The 23,952-nt window shown below is 38.1% G+C and overlaps 1 pseudogene; it reads left to right on the top strand.

The window, feature by feature from the left end:
* Positions 1-14,722: 14,722 nt before the first annotated feature.
* Positions 14,723-14,839, top strand: LOC145278371 (5S ribosomal RNA; annotated as a pseudogene).
* The last annotated feature ends 9,113 nt before the right edge of the window (positions 14,840-23,952 follow it).

Raw genomic sequence — 23,952 nt, 5'->3', positions numbered from 1 at the left:
TTGCCACCCCAAAAGCACCCTTGCGCATGTCGGTTCGCTTGCGGTCGGTACGGTTTAGGTTACGGAGGTTGCCGCCCCAAACGGTGCCCCTTGTTCGTGTACCTTTCTGGGGGTTGCCACCCAAAAATGCGCTCTCCCTCGGTAGGTCGAAGAACGTTCCGGGGATCACCAGCCCCATTGGTTCTAGCTTGGGGGATGCCTCCCAGAAAATCGCCCCGAGTTCAGGTAGCGGTGGTGGACGACACCCCAGCGTCCACTGCCGAACCCTTTTCCATGTTGGGAGAAGAAAAGTAGTGGTGACCTCGAGCAGGGAAAAGCAGGTGGAGGCTTGGAAGCAGTACGTAAAGGAGACTCCAGGCTGCGACAACCGGGATACCAAGTATTGGATGGCAGCGAAAAGGAGGAGGAAAAAGCGGCGAGTGAAGGCCTGGTGGGTTCCTGGAGAAGAACGCCGAGTACTATCGGGAACTTTTCAAAACTACGTACCAGGATTAGGTAGAAGGTAACCCCCTAAATTAATTCCTGTGAAATTCGAAGAGAGCAAGGAGCTGTCAGTGTCCCTGATGACCTTGGGGTTAAGGGAAATGGTCTCCCTGGAATCTGGAAGGTTACGATGATTGCGATACTGGGCGACCTTAAGAGTCCAGCCCAGTACATTGTGAGGCATCGCTACGCTACGTGGCATCTACTTTCGCAAATGAAGGATGAAGCGGAGAACATAGAAAAAAGAGGCCTCACCTGGAAATCTCTGCGTCTCAAACCTGAGTACTAGTCGAGAAAAAAGGTGGTGATCACCGTGCTTGGAAGGAGGCTTGGGAATGCTTGAGTTGAGGAATCATGAGCACTCGGAAAGATTGGCGTTCCTGAGTCGGACACCGTTATTGGAGGGAGGACCTACTTGGGGCTACTCTATCGCAATTTGGAGAAAGAAGTGGAGGAGGTGAACCTCAGGAGGGACCCCAGAAATATAATTACAGGCGATTTCAAAATTCAAATGCGGGTGGACCGCAAGGGGTTCCAGAAATCCCCGCTCAACCTAACTGCGACGGTTGGCAAATGCTAGTCATCATTAAAGAAGAAGCCTGGACATATGTCCAGATTTTGATAAAAATTCGCCAGAGCGGAAGTTGGAGGACGAGACAGTAGAACGGGCAAAAAGAAGAGAAGAATGTGGAGGAAAAGACGGTGGAGGAGAGGAGCGAGGTCGCCACCTGGAGCAAACTCGTCCAACAAAGGGAGAAAACAAGAGCCAACACACCCCCAGCACCAGCGAGAAGAACAGTGGCAGCGACAAAAAAAAACTGAGTAAGCTCCTCAGAATCCGAGAAGACCATACAGATGGAGAAAGGTGAAAAAAAGGACGAACCCAAAGTCAAAGATGCAAAACCTCCAACATAAATCCCCCACTAGGAAGTTCAGGCTACCCTCCCCTATTTAACCCCCATCGGAGCAGCAAGATGATGAAAGAGGACACAGCGGAAGAAAAAGACGAGGAGACGGCTACCCTCTAGCGTAGAACAGACTAGAAACTTTCCTTTCTGGTCTGGGGAGGGTCTTTGTGAAGCAGTGTGCGCGGGCGATTACCTCAACGTTAGACAACGGAAGTATATGAAAAGTCTCGAACGTGTGTGAGACCGAATAGAGCATTGTCGGTGTCCAGTGACCTTGGACGGCCTAGGTGGAGGCTATTTAGTGGTGGGGACCGCTAGCAGCCCGCGACACGAAAAGAGTCCTTACAGTTATCCGTATAAAAGAAGCAAAATACATATGGACAATTAATTAAGAGGTTTTAATATGTCCCCTCCCCGGACTGTTTTTAAAGACTCTGACATTAGAAATCTGAAAAAAAAATGCATCTCTCACTGTATAGGATAGATACACTAACCTATCCTTTGCATCTCGGCGTTGTCTCTCGTTACGGACTCATATGTACTCAAATGGGTACCTATTCGCTCACAAGAGCCACCAGCAGGCTTACGACCACGATGTTCCTTTCTGGTTCTCAACTCTTAGGTCAATCATGGATCCCAAGCTTGCTAGTGTAAAGATCCGAGGGATAAGGACCAACTGGCGAAAATTACGCTTGAGTTTGGACCTGCAGCACCTCGGAGTAGATATTTGTTAAGTGTAGGACACCCACTTTATTCCTGGTGACGATTTACACGCGCTGTCTAAAACATTTTCTGCTCACTCAGCGTAAGGGGATCCCGGACTTGATAAAAGGTATTTAGATGCGTCGTGTGACCCATGTAATATGGATTCGGAAGGAAGACTATGTGTTTTGGATGTTGCCATAAAGGGTAGGGCGTTTCGTTTTATTGGGGTTTATGCGCCACATAGGCAGGTTGGGATAGCTGCCTTTTTTGGCGAATCCAGCAGTTCATGGATACTTCTCGAATGGTTATCTCAGGGGAAGACTAGTACGCGGTCCTTGATTCCGAGTTAGATTGATTTGGGTTACATTCTAGGGGTACTAACAGAGATCGGGATGCTGTTTTATTTCATGAATTTGATAACATCAACAAATTCCGAAATAAAAAGCCTCGTGACTTAGTGTGAACGTAGACAGGTTGACGCGGCTCCCGTCCGTAACAATTCTCGAGTTATATCGACCGGTTCTTTGTTAGGCGAGTCGACGTAGAGATTCTAAATTGTCCAATTTTCACAATATAGTTTACTCGGATCACAGACTTGTTCATGTTCAGGACAACGTAGATAGACCTAACCCTAGTTAAGCCGGTTATTCAAAGCGCAACACGTCTTTGTCCGATGTGGGGGGTGGGTATGAGTCGGGCTACTAGTAACTCTAAAGCGGGAATTGACGGGAGCAATCATTTGGAATAGGTGTGGGTAAAAATAAAGGAAGCCATTAGGTCCTTTTCTGCCAACATTAGCAAAAGACTAAACCTAGATTCAAGGACACTTAAAGCGACACTAGAGTCTAGATAGGATCGGGCGGTGAAGGAGGGGTGTATTGCTAGCGTTAATATCATAAAGGATCGGCTTGTTCCCCTGAGTGAAAAGTAGCACCAAGCTTAAGTGATTAGATCTAGGTTAAAATGAATGTCCCAGGTAGCAACAAATATTGAGGGCGAACTACAAGCAAATGAATTCTGGCAAGCTGCTTATAGGCACACCGCTCATGTCATATTGCGGGACGAGCGTACCGTGAGCACAGACCAGGGTGTTCTTTTTTTTTTACACGGTGGTCCCCACTTATCAAGGCCAGGGATAAGGGTTATTGCAAGTAAAGTACGTTAGTGTGGATATTTGATGAAGTGTTTACTTAACGGGGCGGTTCATTAGGAATCGGTTAACATTGGACTTGAACAACTCCAAGTTGTAGTCAGGTGGGAAGCAGGCAGACAGAACAGAGTTCCACAGGCGTGCAGTGCTCAGAAAGAGCCTTTGTTCATGGAATCTACGTTTTGTATTAAGGCACAGATAAGACGTGGGGGAATTTTTTCACAGTGGATTCAGCTAGACGGGTGTTTTTCGTGAAAGATTGGCGAGGAGGGACCAGAGATTGGAGTCCAGATGAGCACCTGCAATGGTAATAAAGATAAAACAAGGATGGCCTCGCAACGTCTCTTCTTTGGGAGAGAGGTTGCAGGGTAGACAAAAGGGCATCCCCCACTAAGCCACAAAGTCTATTTTGTACTCTGTCAAGGCAGGACAGGCTGTATTTAGCAGCTCCTGCCCAGATATTTCAGCATTATTCCATCCTTGGACGTACTTGGCTTTTTATATAGATAGACAATTACATCAGTAATGAGATATCTTCTGGAGGTGTAGAAGGATCCCACCATTTTCCAGCGACCTTGGCAACAGACTTGATATAAGTGTTCCATTTCAGATCAGATACTTGTCAAAACACGTGGCTTCTCCCAGACGAGAGCCATCCATTCAATTGATGACAGATGGGGATGGGAGCGTTGATGATGTTAAAAAAGGAGTTTGGTTTTAGATGCATTTAAGGTAACCAGCAACGACTTCCCCCACTGAACCACGCGCTCGAGATCAGAGAAGAGAAAATCGAGAGAACTTTGTAATTTACAGCCTTTGATGTGTTGCCGTAGATGCCCGTGTAATCAGCATAGATGGCAACAAATGATTTAAGTATGTGTTTAGGGAAGTCATTTATGTAGATCAGGTACAGAGTTGCAGGCCTCTGATTTTTGTCCATCGACCACTACTCTTATGAGCCTATCGGAGAGAAATGAGTTAATGATTGATAAAACATTTCCAGTTATACCGTAGCTGAAAATCTTGTGAAGTAGGCCCTTATGGTATACCTTGTCGAAGGCCTTTGATATGTCAAGAGCAATTGCCCTATAAAGGAAGACTTTGTAAAGAGGTTAACTAATCCTGTGAGATATAACCGTTAGCTCATCTGTGGTTGATTTGCAGACTGGAAACCATATTGTGTGTCACTAAGAATATGGTTTCTGCTGAGGTGGGTGACTATTTCTTTATATTATATGGATTCCAGCAACTTACTCATGACACATAAGACGTTTATTGTTCTGTACTGAGAGAGAGATGACTTATCACCTGGATTCTTAAATACAGGGTATACTGATGAGGTTTACAGGTAGTCGGAAAGCACTTGTCCTTAAGGCAACGCTTAAACAGTTTCGTAAGTATGGGAGCAAGTTCTGGTTGAAACTTTTTTTAACACTATAATTGGGATGCCGTCAGGGTCAGTTGGTTTACTAGAATCAAGGTTCTTGATTAGGTTGGCGACCTCATGCACATATATTTATATGCTACCTCGCGTGTTCTGTGTTATAGCAGGAAATATGTAATAGGTTGACCTTGTCTGATGCTGACGAGATGACCTCTGGTCCATTGATAATTGTTGGGATAGATCGCATACTTCTGTTCAGGATCCTATTTCTTATTTGCCAAAACTGGTGGGAACAAAGCCGCTGATCAGCTACTTTGTATTTAACAGACCGGGCATATAGCTCTCTTTCATTTTTTATTACTCTTTTACAGTGGATGTTGACGTTCCTGAAAGCAGCTTAGTCTCAGTGCATCTATTACGTTTGTAGTTATTTAAAAAGTGATTTCTGTGCGCGATAGCAGCAGTACATTCTGGCGAGAACAATGGCTGGCTGCTATGTTTTTCTTGAAATTTTGTAGATGGTATGAATTGGTCTATGCCTTCAATTAACCATTAGGTCAGATCTGATACTAAGGGCCCTTTTTTAAACATGGAATACAGAGGTAAATCAGATATGAATATACGGAAGCTGTCGCAGATAGCCATAGGGTATCGGTATACAGTACGGTGGAGGGGTACGTCTGGGGACTTATTATATTTCATTTGTGTCTTAACTGATACGACGGAGTGGTCGTAGAATCCTAGAGGAGAATGAACGGAACATGAACATAGCTCAGGGAAAGTTGAGAGAAAAAGGTCAAGGAGGCTAACATATTGACCAGTAGTATCGGGCACATGTGTGGGTTGGCGAACAATCTGAGTGAGGTCATAAGCAATGGAAAATCATGACAAAACCTCCCCTCGTCGTCTATCTTATTTAAATTGATCAGCCATTTCATTTTATGGGTGGTGTAAGTCACCACAGTTGTGGATGTTAACCGAGGGATGTGCAGACAAGATGTGGTCTATTTTCTCAGATATACTCTTAAAGATAGTAACCCCGCTGTTGTGGGTGCGGTAGAGGGCAAATACAAATGCAGTGGTGTAAGCAAGTGCAACCCGGAAGCACATATAGGGTAAATTAGGATCTTCTCAAGAGATATCCCTGCCACACGATAAGCCACCTTCATGTAGGCATATATTCACTGCCCATGGCGATCTTGACGTCAGATTTAGCTGTTAAGTTAGAGCATCCGTTAATTATGAACTCATCTATCGAAGTAGTCGGCCCTATTTCAGTTTCACTTAGAAAGAATATATCCGCTTTCGTGTCGTGTAATTGGGTCTCAACCTCTGGAAGGTTGGACCCTAGACCCCTGATGTTAGAGAAGGAGACCTGGTAGTAAGGGTCTACGTTGGAAGATTGGGGTCTAGGTGTATTAGAGTTTTTTTTTCTGGAGATAATTCATGTTGAGGTTTTGCGATTTGTGGAACAGGTCGGCATACTTGGTTCGAGCATTACATAGGGGATAAGTAAGAGAGAAAAAGACAGGATTTTTTGTAGCACACGAAAAGGTAACGCCGTAACAATTACCCACTAGTATGGCATCGAGACTACTGCATGGTCCAGAATCCATTCACCAAATGGAAATACAGCGGTCCCAGTACTTTGCGCCTGATAATAGGACAGCATCTTTAGTGTTTAATCCAAGGTTCGGGCCTCTGACTATCAGGCGGATAACGTCAACCCAAACAAAACGTTTACCTCCAGCACCCTAACTAGAGACATGGCCACAAGAATAGACATAGAAATAGAATATTTTAGATATCTCACACTACTGTTCACCAAGTACTGCCTGCCTTTAAAGCCGCCTTTTCTGCACACTTTGTCAGAAAAATCACTCATTTGAATGAAGACTGAGGGGCAAAAAAGGAGAAGCGAGAGTTACTAGAGCTGCCGATAACACATCCACTGTATTATCTACCCTCCATAAAAAAGGTGTCGGAGGGGAATGGATACAAGTAACTTATTAATAATATCTAAGTAGTAAAGTCCGGTGCTAAATTATCAATTGATGATAATCTCCCCTCCCATATTAATGGGTTGAAGTTTTTTATCAATTTGTAAAGTCGGCTTAAAATTAATTTACATCTGAGTTTAGATAATTATTCAAGGTTTTTATTTAGGAGGTTCGTTTTCATAGGTGAATTTTACTTTGCTAATGCCACTGTATTATTTTTCGAATATAATTGAAAATTAGACTAACTATATTAGATGGTTTGATTGGCTGGCTAGGAAGCATGCATTTTTAATATAAGCAAACTTGCAGTAATATTATATATTAAGTATATTACTTGAATAAAGTCCTAACTTTATCTACTTATCACATTAATGCATTAATGTGGTAACTGCAAGCATGAATGAGATGGTGTTTCTATTATGCATGCGTCTTGTTAAGAATAGTCAATGGAAGACCACCAGCAGTCCAGTTCTGTTATTGATTTGTGACTAATTGTATAGACTTCCAATAAATAAAATCACTTTCTCTTTTTTTTTTCAGACGATGAGTGGTGGGGGTATTGTTTGTACTCGTAAATACAAATCGATATAAAACGAGGAAAGGCGATATCAATGTTTCTATCAGTATTATTTGGAAATTATATATGAAAAAAGAAAGTAAAACAAGTGGCATAACAATAAAATTGCGCAGACTGTTAATAAACGCACGTAATTATTTGTTATTTATTCGCCGTCTATGTTTGCATGTGTATGAAAGACTTCATTTGTTGAATTCTGGACGCGTTTAGATCTCATTTACAGGTCTGTAATCAGAATAGTTCGACACATATTTGGTTGTTTTTTCTTATCTTTCGACGACCGGAACGGCTAGGTGCAAATTTGGCATAACGAAGAATGAAGTCATTGAAGCCTTAAAGCGGGTCGGCTTTAATAAGTCACAGGGTATCGATGGTCTTCCCTACGAAGTTTATTGTAGGTTGTCGCACATATTGTTCTCTTGCTTACGTTTTTCTTTAAATATAGATTTAGGAACGGCTTAATTTCCAAGTACTTTACCATGGGTGTGATAAAACTTGTTCTCAAAAACAAAGGTTGTGGGAATGGGTAAGGTAATTATAGTCCCTTAACGATGCCGTATGCTGAGTTAAAGGTGTTGGCCAAGATTCTCGCAAATCATCTCCAGCTCATACTGGCTCGTCTTAGTATTCCTGGGCAAACGTGTGCCGTGAATTGCAGGAGAATATAGGGCAACTTGCACACGATACGCTTGATGATATAAAAAAAGCATCGACACTGAGGCCGCGCTGATCAATTTAGATCAGTCCAAAGCCTTCGATAGGGTTGACCATCGGTACTTAGGGGCTGTTTTTCGGAGGCCGGTTTTGGGCCGCAATTTCGCTCGTTGGTTTATTTTCTCTATACTAACCCCGCGATGATAGTAGAAGTGAATGGGAATAGGTCGAGACCCTTCTGTTTGTCACGTTCAATTGCTCAGGGGTGGCTGTTATCACTCATGTTGTATATGACTGCGAATTAACCTTTTCTGAGCAGACTAATGGTGAATCCGGTCCGACGTGGAATTGCTTTGCCAGATTTGGATGCTCAGGTAAAGTATTCCGCCTACGCTGACGATGTAACAGTGCTTGTAACGAGCAATGCTGAGATTAGTGTCGTCGATGTAGAAATCGGATTGTATGAAATGGTAACAGGGATCAAAATTAACTGCAACAAGACTTCGTGGTTGCGCACCGGTGCCTGGAGGGGTATCGCCTTTTAGTTGGAGCGACGGGCTTTGCAAGATATTCGACATCTGATTTTGTTCCTGACCCTTAGCTTGAGAAAAATTGGTCGGAGGTTCTGAAAGCGGTATCATCCGCATCCGCGCTGTGACTCAGTAGAAACGTTTTATTAAAGGGGAGAGCGGAGGTGTGTAATACCCACATCTATCCAATTTTATTTATAGTCTATCAATGCGTCTAATTCCGTCAGATACTCTGCTATATTTGCAGAGGGCTCTTTTCAACTTCTTATGGCTTGGAAAGGTTCCCTATGATCTGTCACGATATCTGTTATCTCCATCCTTCTTAAGGCGGTCTAGCTATGTCAAACGTTGAAATTCGGTTCCACACTCTGCGGTTCTACTACCTAGACCGAATGTGCACACAGAATAGCGAAAAAGGTGGTCCCCGGAGGAGGAAACCAAGAAGGATTTTCCGCTCATGAGGGTGGTGCAAGAGACCGAAGGGGAGGAACACAGGTTGTCTGAGCACAATTCTCCTTCTATCCGAGTGCTTAATAGTAAAGGAAAGCATATCTTACGCTCTGCTGTTATCCCGAAAAGCATTATATCGGGTTTTAGGAAGGGATCCGTAATTGATGTAATCGGTGAGGGGCTCTCTTTGATGAAGAGGCAGCTCCGCTCAACCTGGCGTCGGCTACTGGGTCGGGATGCCTCACTGACGATGAGGCCCCCTTGGCCTGTATGGTAAATCGAGATGCTCTCTGGATCAGTAAGTAACTTAACTCAGCTGAATTGGAGATTTCGTCTATGTGTAAACGATGCGGCGATGAAGTAAAGCCTTTATGTCACACCTTCGTTTATTGTCGATTCGCGGTGATGATGATTGAGTTAGCTACATATCTCATTGTTCGCATACTGAACATATCGTAATTAACTTTGATTCCCATCAATGTCTGTAACAATTGGGCGCCAACAACGGATAGGCTTCGAAACGAATTGTGTCTGACATTGCTAGCAGTTATTAGAGGTGTGATTTAAAACACACGGATGAGAGTATTCTACGGATCTGAGGACGTCGCTTCCCTCGACCTCATGTGGCATTATATCTGAAGTGCCACGGTTTTTAACATACGCTAAAGTATGAACGAGTGGTTATTTAGCTAAGAGTCAACATGAAATAATCGATTTTGATCAGGCAAAATTTGTAAAGTTATGTACATGGCTAATTTTCTCTGATGAATCGAATGTAAAAACGAATCGCATTTTCTAAGTTTGTTTATAACTATATAATTATATAAGACACAATTATTAGTTACATTATTTGGGTATATCAATGAACCTTTGTTTATAATCTGAAAGTAGCTGTTTATTTCAGCTATTTTTTCAATACCCTCTCTCCTGGATATTAAATATTTGCAGTTATAGCATTTCAGTTTTTTTTTTAAACTGCATGACAGCAAAAACCTTCTAAGTATAATATAACAGGAATTACTTCCGTGCATTGATTAACATCATCTTAGGTTGCAGCTATATTAAATTTAAAACATGTAACTCTTGCTCCCTTGCAATTTCACCCAAGTTAGTTTCTTTTAAATTTTTCAATTCAATAGTTCGATTATTTTTAGTAAGATCAATTATACAACTGCCAGCATTCTGATTTTTTTTCACATTCATACACCTGACGTATCAATATATTATACTGACCTCCACTAAGTTGTCGATACTGGTCAAACCTTTCTTCAGGGTTATCTGTCTGAAACATTCCTGGTAATATATACACCATGTTCAGTACATTTATACAATATTTAGTCAATTCTAAAATTGGGTAAGGTGTATGGTGCAACGCAGTATATGGTACCAGTTCTTCCAGGTATGCTATTCCAAGTTTCTAACCAGTCACAGAACACATTTAGGAAACTTTAATTATGATTTTTAATGTAAGTGGATTAGCATATTTGTTACGAAGTAGCAACTTTTATATGGTGTTTTCACATTCTGTATTACTCACAAAATATAAAATATTTGAATGTATTTTGCGATTTCTGAATAATTTGGCAAGCATTCCTGTTTTCCTAAGGTTAGCAAACCTTGAATAGTATATTCGTCGAAAATTTGCAAAACGAAATTAACATTCTGCCTTTCAAATGTAGTCGGAAAAAAAGCTTTTGAAGTTAACTTATATCAATATTTCACGGGTGATTGAGATTTTAGGACACAAACTTTATGTAAACTAGAAAATGGAGCACATTGGATGTTATCTGATTCATGATTTACATTATAACAAAACTTTGGGAACATCATGCATTTACGTTCATCTTTTTGGCCAAGCTAATTATTTCTAATGCGTTTTAATGTATGCAATGAGTTGAATAAGAAGAAAACAGCTAGACGTTCTAACTGGATGGGGATATACAATTGAAAGTTTTGATGATCTCGAAAGAAAGACTTAACTTTTTTTATTTATTGCATTATTATCTGTTATAACAGATAATACTTTGAACCCTATATCTTCTCACCCAATTATTACACGTTTAATTATGTCAAATAAGTTCTTAGGTATAAGACATTTAGTTGGCAGAACATGCAGAACATCCTTATATTGTGAGAATACCCTGCTAAGCATAAAAACAAATGCACTTGTGGCAGGTGCATTTCCATTGGTAGCTAAGCCAACAATATTATCACCTTTATAATCAAGATAAGGTTTGAGATGTATTTCATCAACAAGTAAAGATACTGTGGTGTAATTCTGCATAAGTAACTTGAACTTACTTTTAATATACATGAGAAAATTGTTATCATGTTGTTCAATGACAGGATTCATAGAAGTTGATAAGGTTAATCTTCGACTGGTTGAATAGCATGGTAAAATTACATTTTTACTGTATCTTAACTGTTTGTACCCTCTAAGGGAGCAGTAATATAATAAGAAAAAATACCATCATTTCACTCGAATAATTAACCTTATTCATTGCGATTATGTTAATTTGTTCATATATGAACTTAATGGCATTAAAATATTTAAATGATTCATCTTGCACTAATAGCCAAAATGAAAAGATTAATTTTAATAAAGAATTTATATTAGAAGTTTCATTTCTTCGATGCCCATTTTTTTAAATGTTTTCCATCAAAATCTGCAGAGTATTTTCCTCTGTGACATGTTTAGCAATTCTCTACTCCCCTATCACACTCCTTCCACCATCACTACAGAACACTCTAACGGCCAAGTCCGGTTCAATCACCATAGACATTTTTTTTGGGGGGGGCATGGGCATCTCTTCAGATGGCATATAATGATGGTGTTGTCTTGCCTAATAGAAGTTCAATAATGTTTTATCTATAAACGTTAACTTTTTTTCTAAATCCTTAATATTATGGACAGGTTTACGTTCTCGTAACTCTAACTTTGTCAGCAACACTTTCACATAATGCACGCTTAAGAGCAGAATTTTCTAAACGCATTGTCTTTGCGTTAGGAGACACTCTAAAGTGGGTGGTGGCGAAAAATTTCAACATATCGATGTTGATGACGTCACCAGACTTAATTATAGTCGTCGCTAGGTCATTATAGTACGGTAGCTTGACAAGAATGTTCTTGCGGATTTTTTTTTTCAAATTTGGATTCAAATGATGTATTTTTAAATCTTTATTTAGAAAAACGTTATATGTTAGTTTTTAAATGTTTTTAACTTTATTTAACCGCTTAACTTACAATTGTTTTAAAACACTCTCTTTTTCTCAAGAACGTTTTTTTACAAACGTATAAAGAGCAATTTCGCATAATTTCCTCATTTGAATTTAAGTTAGTCAGCAAAGCTGCTAAAATAGCTCGCGATATCAACGAAACCTTATGCCTGGGGACTACTACTGAATTCATAGCAAAATGATTGTTAAAAAAAGTTCCGTGCCCGCGAGGACTATATTAAATATGAGCGAAGTGGTCGGCTATCGAATGTTGACAGCGACCAATAAAGAAAGCCAATCCACGCACAACTCGCCTCGTGATTAGGCATAACGTGTACGAGGATTTCTAACGATTTCAGAGTGATAAGAAAGAAAAAAAATGGATAAATTGGTGTCCTACAAACGTGTCTCAGCAGTATGGTTACCAGCCATCAAAAGTGGGTTCTTACGACAATCGCTTATGCTAAACTTAATTGTTAGATACCAAAGAAGCTCCACGACACTTTTCGAAGCCAAAGTTACAATTTGTTCGTCTATGACGGGTTTCATTCTTACAGTTTTTGTTTCATTAATGTAAGTTAAACAATTACGGCGAAGTAATACTGCTTACAAATGGATGAAATGCATAGGAAACTTTGACAACAAGACTTAGCATTAGTCAACTAATAGAAATCCTCATTTTCCTCCGAAAAATGCTCGCTCGAACATTGAAATACAAAACACTTTCTTTTTCTTGATGAAAAAGGGTCGTATTTTTATTATAAAAATCTATCAAAATGTAAAAACAAAAAAAAACAGAAAAAGAAAGAATACACATTCTTGTGGCTGGGCGTATTGATTCTGTAGTTTTTTAAATTATTTTTCAGAGTAGATGTTATACATAAGATGAAATTGACATAATGCGGAATTGTATTTGAAGTTTGAAGCACACTTTGTTAGAGTTAATTTTCAGTTTCATGAGACAACTTTCCTTATATTCTCCATGGATAAATTGCTTGAGAATAAATACAATATACAATGCAATTCTATATCCAAATATTATGGGATTTACATTCATACTTGTTTTATTTTTATGTTGACAGAATTAAATTCACGATATTTATTCTTACCTTTTGTGTATGTAATGCCTTATTGGAGGGTGAATCAATGGAATTACAAGCTGCCACATTTCTTTTCGTCACATTTTATACAACCGTTTCATCTTTTAATCTGCAAACATAAACAATATTTAAATTATTACTTATTAATCTAAGTTGTATCTTGGTACGTGCACGCATTGGTAAATCTTACCTTCCTACTATATTTGTCATCAAAACATTCATGTTATCATCGTTACTCACGATTCAAAACGCTATTTTCACGTTTTCTAGAAACTTTTCTGTATGTATTACTGCATATTTATTTTGCAGTTGTACACACAATGAGGTTCAGATTTTTATTTTGTACTTGATGATTAGTTTGACCAATGTATTATATGAATAATCTACTCATCACAACGCCCTACGAAACCATAAAAAGAAGTATTCATGATTGTTTCCGTACTACATTAGTAACTTGCGTTCTAATATCTCGTGTTTTACTGGCCAGTGCGATGTCGACTTTCTACAAGGGTCACTACAAACTACAGAGGAAAAGGTCGCTTTATTTTTTACTTTGACAGATGTATATATATATATATATATATATATATATATATATATATGTATATATATAAATATATATATATATATATATATATATATATATATATATATATATATATATAGCGCCTAGTATATCCACTGTATCACTATTTGGTACTGATCATGCTTATTGTTGCTTAACTTCGGTCATCAAAGGTAAAATTATATATAAACCTGATTATGTCGTAATTATATTAAGAAATTGAAGTTGAGCAGAAATATCAAACTAATACTTAATAATATTTTATAAAAGTTAACAAATTTGAAGGAATATGAATTGTTTGCGAAGAGTTCCATAATTATCTTACACCTTTGCATACAACATAATATATCCCACATTACATCACTTATGGATAATAGATGTCATCTCCGTATTCATTATGGTCCGTTTGTGAGTATAGCTTAAATTTCCGCATGTAAAATTATATAAACATTTCCACATATGTTTCAATTCATACCAATATGTAAACGTTCTTGTGATCGTTCATTATCCTAGAAAACGATGTATGTGTACATCATTTATATCTACTACAGACGAATACGCATACACGACATTGTAATGCGTGTGGTTTTGTGATGTTTGAATAAGTATTGCTTTTTAGCGATAAAAATGCTTTCTCCTTCAGCAATCTATTTTGAAATGTTTTCACGGAAATTATTTTCATTATTTTGTTTTGTTAAAAAAAAAATATATTTTTCAGAAGAGTTCATCAAAAACGCAACACGTAACCTTATTTCTTTAAACTAAATGAATACAACATGAAAAGAAGTCATTTTCCCTCTACTTAAGTAAACCTATTTGCTGACTTAAGTACACTTGTTTTGGGGAGCAATAGTGTGCATTTATATCTAAATATACAGAGGGTGAAAAGACACACAAGTAGGTTGACCTAATTTATGTAATGAAACAATGGGCTTGTTCTTTTAAATTAGTTCCAATCCTTACAGGTAGATGCACGAAGTAATCAGTGACATCCGGAAATATATACGGCATAATCGCGTTGACACACCGGTTCCCGTCAGATCACCGAAGATAAGAAACGTTGAACCTGGTTAGTACCAGATGGGTGACGATTTGGGAATTCTAGGCGCTGTATTATCTCTCCGCTGATCTCGGCGTTTGTTTCCAGTCGACTTGTACATACATTCACTTGCCACTGGTATAAACCAATGTCGACTCAGGAGATGCGTGGTTGGAGAGTGCGCACCTCCTGCCACAATAATTTTACGCGCAGGAATCCCTTCATGGGTATCCATAGTCTGGCAAAGACTGAAGCTCATCCCCATTCGGTTATATGCGTCAATGTAAAATATTTTTGTTTAGGTATCGTTGCACGGGAATTAATGTATGTTCACAATTCTCTACCTTATATTTAAACCCTCCATTGCCTCTTCTCAAAATTCTATAATATAAATTATGTACATTAATGATGGTGTAAAACAAACTAGCCACCAGGGAAAATGAACCCTCATTGTTATTTGTAAAGCATATAAAATATCATTATTTGATTAGCTGTGATTTTGTACTAGGGAACTATTGCATGGGTAAAATGCATTTGACTCATTAATACAGCAGAAAAAAACCATAAAAATACACAGACAGAATATATATATATATATATATATATATATATATATATATATATATATATATATATGTATATATATGTTCAAGTTTTTTTTTGTGTGAGTGTCACTACAAACGGGCACCACATTAAACAAATAAGGAACAAGTTATGAGGAAAGACTAAAGAGAAACCGATAGCCATGCCTCTGCGGTTTTAATGCAAGACAAAGAGACACTTCCAACGATAAACCAATGGTAAACAGCTGTTGCTATAACACAAATTATTTTGCAATTGTACTCGAAACAGTTCGTGACAAATGGAAATGTTTTGAGATTGTATGTAAATAAGACCCCAGAAATCACAACAGGTTTTTTTCCAGTGCAATTTCGATAATGACTTTTTCGAGTAATCCTAGTGTATGACTACTACTACTAATACTACTCATACTACTACTACTACTAATAATAATAATAAATACTTATAATAATTAAGTATATAATATGTAAAGTGGAATCACAATAAAACAGGGCGATCGGGCTCGACAAATAAACGCTCTACAGTAGTAAGGTATGGAAACGCCGAAAAGATATAAATTTCAAATTGCTGAAAGATATGAAAAAAGCGATATAGGAAATAAAAGTAGATATAATAAAACTATCAAAGAACACCAGGAAAAGTTGTCAACTGACGAATAGCAAATTACGACGGGATTCGCGCTTGTGAGGTTAACACATTATTGACGCTACAGGGAAGACTCACTCGAAACATAAAAGATATTAACGAAGCAGACGTGCCAGAATGTACGACCAAATGTAAAACAATGCAGGCACTTAAAAATATAGCCAAAGTTCCACCCCTAGCAGCTACATTCCTATAATATGTTTACTTACCACATATGACAAAGAATCAGCTTAACTAAGGGAACAAATTTGGAACTTCCTTCATAATGGTGGACTACTTGCAGAGTGACAAAAAGGAGAAAATTTGGTAAAATGAAGAGAATGTATGGATCGACTACACTAAACGTATTACAGGACCCCTCTAGTGTACATAATTGAAGGCCTGAACATGTATAAAATACGAATCTTTATTAGCAACTTGGTTGAACATCTAATGTGAACATTGTAACTGACAACGAATGAAGTGGACGAAAATAAAATAGGGTTATCTCCCAACAGGATTCCCACTTGCCACCATGGATTATTATAGCCATGATCCATTTTGACTATTTAATAAGAAAGTGCTAAATTGTACAATATTATAAAGGGAAAAATAAATGACCTGGTGTACATGAGAGTTAAACATATTTTTGAGTACTACAAAGCAGATATAATCCAAACAAGAGAAATTAATGTAAAAATGAATCAAGAATACATCAGAAGAACAGGTACACTTAGAAACTAAAATATATTGTCGCACAGTTGTTCGGTAATATATTTTAGTTTCTAAGTTAACCTGTTAAGATGTCAAGATAAAAGATCTTAATACATTGGAAGTTGTACTCGTAAGACAACCCGGACTAGAAAATAACCGAGGCGTCTCGACCAGAAAATCAGGTAACTTATGGTCATGCATAATGCACTACCCTAAAATATATTATGCCGACCGTCTCTATGGTAAAACGAGAGAGACACAAAACTGGTATCATTGAATACATGAAAAATGTAATTATAAAAATACATAATTTAGAAAAATGAAAAGATAATTACCGCCGCGAGGAAAGCTGAAGAAATGAACAAGACAGATAACAGAGACACACAACATATAACGGGAAACGAAAAATGTAAAACAAATCAGATGTACGGACGATTTATAAACATTAAAAAGATGAAACTAACAAAATATTTGACTACAAAAATGAAACCTAAGCAAATAACTGAATCCCTACTAACATCCACAAAAGACAATGATACGATAAGAACTAACCGCATTAACTCAAATACCGACAGAACACAAGACAATAGAAAATACAAACTCTGTGTACAAACAGTGAAATAGTGAAACATATAATAAGCGATTGTGCAAAACTAACACAAAAATATCATACTGAACACAATCAATTAGAGAAAGTAGTATACTGGGAATAATGCAAGCAACTGGATGTTAAACATCCAGAAAATTGAAAAAACTATAAATGCTATGGGGCATACATGCACTAGAATATAATATAATCCAAGAAAAAAAATGGGTGTCATATTAATAAACAATAAGATAAGACCATGCCAAATTTTACGTGTTTCTGTTTAAGCAAACGACAAGGTAAATATCAAGGCGACTACGAAGCAGGGCAAATACACATGTAGCCAGAAAGCTGAAAGATATATGAAAGATGAAGGTCAGGATAACGCCAATAATAGAGCAATATTTACAGTGTCAAAATCTTGGAAAAAAATTAGAGATATAAAATGTTATGAATAAGAATACACAACGGTTTGTTGAATGCTAGAAATAATACAATGTGAGCATAAGGTGTCAGCCGAACATATAGAAACTGATAAAGTAGTAAAACAAACAAAAATCATGAAACTGAGAAAATTTAAATTGCTTAATTTAAGTTACAACTCCTGAGAAAAATTAACAAATGGTAAAGTTTTCGGCGAAAACCTATGTAAATTTTCATGCTGCACCATGCGAAAAAAAAAAGAAATAACTAAGTCCATCATTTGCCTTTTCATCCATTTAGCCCTAAAAGTCCCGTTGGCCTTAATATATTTTCATGGTGATGAATTCACATTTAAATATCTAAATAGATATAGACAAGACATTTTGCCTAAATAGTGTAAAGTAGTTTAAAAAATATAGTGGTTTAATTACGCCATTGTAACCGGAAAGTTACCCCTACGCTGGCAACTGGAATTTTCCTGAAAAATTCGTTTTGCCAGTTTTTTTTTACTCATATAATTCTTAATGTTTGTGCAAAATTCCAAAAAGATTCAAAAGCGTAGTTATTAAGGAAAGTGCCGCCAGGTAAAGTGACGAAGGTAAATTTATAGGTCCACCCTCGGTTTATACCGGGCAATACTACTACTACTACTACTACTACTGCTACAACTACTACTACTAATAATAATAATAATAATAACAGGAAGAAGAATAAGAAAAAGAAGAAGGATATTGGGCATTTTTATTATTAATAGTTGAACACTACAGCAAAGCAATTGATATTAAAGTATTGATTATGACCAAAATAATTAAAACTATGAGAGAGAATTAAAGAAATCCCAATTATAGTGTTAAAAAAGCTTCAACCAGAACTTTCCCCCATACTTATGAAACTGTTTAAGCGTTGCCTTAAGGAGAAGTGTTTTCCAACGCCCTGGAAACCCTCATCTGTATGCCCTGTATTTAAGAATTCAGGTGATAAGTCATCTTCCTGTCAGTATACGCCAATAAGTCTCCTGTGTGTTATGAGTAAGTTGCTGGACTCCATATTAAATAAAGAAATAGTCAACCACCTCACCAGAAATAACCTTCTTAGTTGCACGCAATATCTACCGCAGATGGGCTAACGGTTACATCTCATATGATAATCGAATCTCTTGACAAAGGCATCCTTTCTAGAACAATTGCTCTTAACATATCAAAGACCTTCGAAAAGGTATGGCATAAGGGCCTACTTCACAAGATTTCCAGCTACGGTATGACTGGAAATGTTTACTTTATCATTAAATCACTCCTCTCTGATAGGCTCATAATAGTAATTATCGATGGACAAAAATCAGAGGCCTTCAATAGCTGAAGCTGGAGCCCATCAAGCGTCCATCCTAGGCCCAACTCTTTTCCTGATCTACATCAATAATCTCCCACATACTTAAATCATTCGCTGACATCTATGCTGATGACACAATCATCTACGGCAACACATCAAAATCTGTATACGACAGTTCTCTCCAACTCTCTCTCCTCTGATCTCGAGCGTGTGGTTCAGCGGGGGAAGACTTGGCTGGTTACCTTTAATGCATCTAAAACCAAACTCCTATCTTTACATCATCAATGCTCTGATCCCCATCTGGCACCAATTGAAATGGATGGCTCTCTTCTGGGAGCAGTCCCAGGTTTCGAAAAGCCTTAGGGCTTGAGCTTTACTCCTGATCTGAAATGGAAAACATAAATCAAGTCTGTTGCCAAGGTCGCTGGAAAGATTGTGGGACCCTTCTACCGCTCCAGAAGATATCTCACTACTGATGCAATGATCTATCTATATAAAAACCCAGTACGTCCAAGGATGGAATAATGTTACCATATCTGGGCAGGAGCTGCTAAAAGCATTCTATCCTGCGTTGACAGAGTACAAAATAGACTTCGTGGCTTAATGGGGGGCCCTTTTCTCTTCCCTGCAACCTCTCTCCCACAGAAGAGATGCAACGAGTCTATCTTTATTTTATAGTTATTTCCATTGCAGGTGATCGTCTGAACTCCAATCTCTGGTCCCCGCTCCCCAATCTTTTACGAAAAACACTCGTCTAGCTGAATCAACTGTCAAACATTTTCCCCACTCTTTATCTCTGCATGTTACAGAGAGAGAGATGTAACAGAGAGAGAAAGAGAGAGAGAGAGAGGTGAGTAAACGTGGAGGTAGACACGTTTACCAGAACCGAAGATCAGCTGACCAGATTACGTATATGTGAAGTGGTCAGGCAGGTTGGCTAGATCGGTGAGATTTGATTTGGGCTTTGAAGAAGACGGACGGTTGTTCCGTTGTCTCTCCCTCTTAACTGGGGAGGGGGGATACGAACGCTGACGTGTGTAGAAGAAGAACCCCCACACAGGCAGATTTCACTTCCACCTTCTGCAGGACCTCTGGGGAAAGTGAAATAAAGACTATAAAACAATTTCATCGTCTTGGAGTGATAAATCTTCGTCAAACAGGTATCAAGTCTCCCTCCAGGATGATAAATTTCGAGACGGTCCGTTTTGAAGAAGCAGAGGTAGGTTCTGAAAATACATGTCACACACACGATTCCCTTTATGATACAACAAACACACAACCATTTATATTAGAGACAATTATACGCACACGGAATCCATTTTTATGTTATACACCAAACGTAAATGGGGCCTTCAATGATAACCAATATATAACATGCCTAAATCACAACGTAGACCCCATGAACAAAACTACTTTTTATAACTGTACGTCTGTGGAACTCTTTACCGTCTGCCTGCTTCCCACCGGACTACCACCCGGATATCTTCAAGTTCAACGCAAACAAATTCCTAATGAACCGCCCCCTTAAGTAGACACTTCATTAAATCTCCACAGTAATGTATTGTATTTGCAATAACCCTTATTCCTGAGTCGTGTCTGGGCCTTCATAAGTGGTGACCACCGTGTAAAAAAAAAATCTCAGAAATGTTCGTGTAAACAATCATGAATTAAGATTTAATTTTCAAATAAATAACTTTATTGAATTTAAACTATAGTGTAACAAGGTGTATACAATTTTAATAAAAAAACAGAAATAATATATATATATATATATATGTATATGTATGTATATATGTGTATATATATATGTATATATACACACATACCCACCCACATATATATATATATATGTATATATATATATATATATATATATAGAGAGAGAGAGAGAGAGAGAGAGATACATGTATATTTATATATTTGTTTTCATATTCAACATATTATTCTTATTCATATATATATATATATATATATATATATATATATATACTAGCAGGAGTACCTGTCGTTGACTGTGTTCAAAAACAGCCTACAGATAATAGGCTATGATTAATGAAAGGTTGATAGGTTATGAAAAGGGGGAGGGGTTGTAACGAGATAGGTTTTGATACTCAAAAATGTTACCCTAAGAAAAATATGATGAAAATAAAGATAATATTCGCGAAAATATATATTTTTTATATCAACTTTGTTTCCATTCGTAACCGAGAGTGACCAACAAGATGACGTTTCCTTACAAAGAGTAAATGTTATATATATATAATAATGTAAATATGCAAGAAATAAATGTTACCATAGACAACAAAAGTTATTTTTATTGTAGAAAAGGTCATAGTTTTGTATTTCTAAGTAGTTTGTAATTTATTTTTTAACTCACGAATCGGTTTAAAAAGAAATCAAAATGGCAGCAACTTTGAAATGGAGATCCACGTTTTTAATTTGAAGGAGGGTCACCTAAGCATTCTGTGTAAACAATTAAAGACAGTTCCGTCAACGTAATGGATTATTTATAAAAATATTTTAATGTTTTCCGTTATTTTGTGCTTGAGGAATATTCGAGTATGGCATGTCTAGTTTATAGAAGCATTCGTTTAAGTAGTTATCACCTAAAATTTCGCTTTACTTTCGGTTCGCTGAGAGTATTTCAACTAAAGAGCAATAAAAACTATTTAAAAAAAAAACATGAATTCGTATTTTATTGATTATGGTAACATTTATTTTTTGTATATTTATTTTTTCGCGTAATAGTTTGTTGACTTTTCTGCTAAACACTCTTACTAAATAATATCGACGAAATATTGAAAAAGAAAGAAAAACAGTTTTTAAAAATATCGAAGCTTTACTTACTTTAGTAGTATAATCTGAAACAGCAAAATGGGATATTAAAAAAGTAAACACGTAATAACTTTAGTTTTTTAAACAAATAATCGATATGAATATGAATAAAAGGAAAATGGCGCCCTTTTAAAACAGAACCGCTTCTTTTCACTTTTTTTTTAAATTCAATTTTCACCCCAAACAAGGCACAGTGCCACTTTGAAGCAGGGGACTACTATCAGGGACTTAATTAGCGGGGTAATTTTGAACGGAGATGAGTAGAAAAATATTTGTTAACATTACACATGAACGTCTGCATATCATTGCAGTTGGGAAAGCAGAATCCCGGAAGGGAGTTCCAAAGACCCGCAGTTCTGGGGAATAAACTATTGGAGTAAAAGGCTTTCTTGCAGCTAGGGATCTCTACTGTAAAGGGATGAGACTTAGTAGCTTGTCGGGTTTGTCGGGGGTAGTTACGTCGGGGAGGTACAAGTGTTTGCAGTTCGTCAGAGCATTCACCATTGAAGTATATGTAGAACAGGCAGAGGGATGCAACATCTCGTCGATGAAACAGAGGCTGAAGCCTAGATGACAGTTCAGGACCTAACAGGTTGGCGACTCTCTTTTGAACCCTGTCCAGGAGCGAGAGACAATAAGCAGATGCACCAGCCCAGATGTGACAACAGTACTCCATACATGGGCGAAGGGTTGCCTTATAGAGGTATAGGATACTGTCAGGCGTAAATAGTGTTCTAGCACGGTAGAAGGAGCCAACCTTCCTCGCAGCAGCCTTGGCAACGCTCTCAATGTATCTATTCCAGTTCATATTCCCTGTAAACGTTAGGCCGAGGAGTTTTAAAGACGTACTTTCAGGTAATGCGTTCTTGGCCATTGCTATTGGTGGCAGAGAAGGTGTCTTGTAGTTATTGAAGGAAACAAGCTTAGTCTTAGCAGCATTGAATGTGACCAACCATTTTTGCCCCCATTCCACTACAGATTGGAGGGCATCTTCTAGCGTTTCTGCCATTTCCTTGGATATGTGTTCATTTGGTTTCCCCTCATATCTGTTATAGAGAGTGGTGTCATCGGCAAATATACCCATCTCCGAAACAATTTTATCAGGGAGGTCGTTTATGAATAACAGGAATAATAGAGGTCCAAGGATAGACCCCTGAGGTACTCCCACATCTGTGTCGTATTGTTTGGATGTACGACCGTCGAGGACAACTTTGGTTTTTCTATTACTTAAGAAGGATTTAATTACATTATGAATTCTTCCAGTGATTCCATATGATCTAATTTTCCTTAGAAGACCATCGTGCCATACCCTATCAAAAGCCTTAGATATATCGAGGGCCACCGCTCTACCCTCCCCTGTTTTATCCAATGAACGGTATATACGTTCAGAAACTACAGTTAAGATATCTGCTGTTGAACGGGCTTGCCTGAATCCATATTGTTTGTCAGTCAGGAGTTTAGCAGCTGTTATGTGCTGGACTAGGGCTTGATTAACTAAGGACTCACATATTTTGGCGAAAAGCGGAAGGAGGCTAATGGGGCGATAATTTAGTGGGTCAGTTCTTTCACCAGAATTCTTGAAGACTGGTACCACAGAGGCGGTTTTCCAGCAGTCGGGAAAACAAGATTCGTTAAGGCATTTATTGTAAAGTTTGGAGAGAACTGGAGCAATCTCGGCAGAGCATTTTTTTAATAGCACAGCCGGGATGAGATCTGGTCCAGATGCTTTTGAGGTGTCTAGGTTTTTTATAATAGCATGTACCTGAGAAGGGGTGATTTTCAAATCGTCTAGTGAGGCGTTGTTTCGCAGAGGAAAATCAGGGAGTGAGTGGTGTACCGAGTTCAGTGTGGAGTTTGAGGCAAACCGACTGGCAAGCAGATTAGCCTTGTCAGTTGCCGCGCGAGCAACCTCATGATCGTTTGATAGAGGGGAATAGTTGACTGTCCATTATTTACTACGTTGTTGTAGATTTTCCAAAAATCCCGGGTTCCTAAATTCTGTGCTTCGATGCGTTTTCTGGTGGTTTCAGAGTAATCTTTCTTAGCTGTCTCTATCACTCTCTTACAATTATTTGTAGCTTCTATAAACTTCTGTTTATTT

The sequence above is a fragment of the Euprymna scolopes genome, chromosome 6 (genome assembly GCF_053919585.1).
Source record: "Euprymna scolopes isolate OS-2025 chromosome 6, ASM5391958v1, whole genome shotgun sequence".
Lineage (NCBI taxonomy): Eukaryota > Metazoa > Mollusca > Cephalopoda > Sepiida > Sepiolidae > Euprymna > Euprymna scolopes.
The sequence above is the reverse complement of the archived record's forward strand: the minus strand, read 5'-3'. Positions and strand labels throughout refer to the sequence as shown.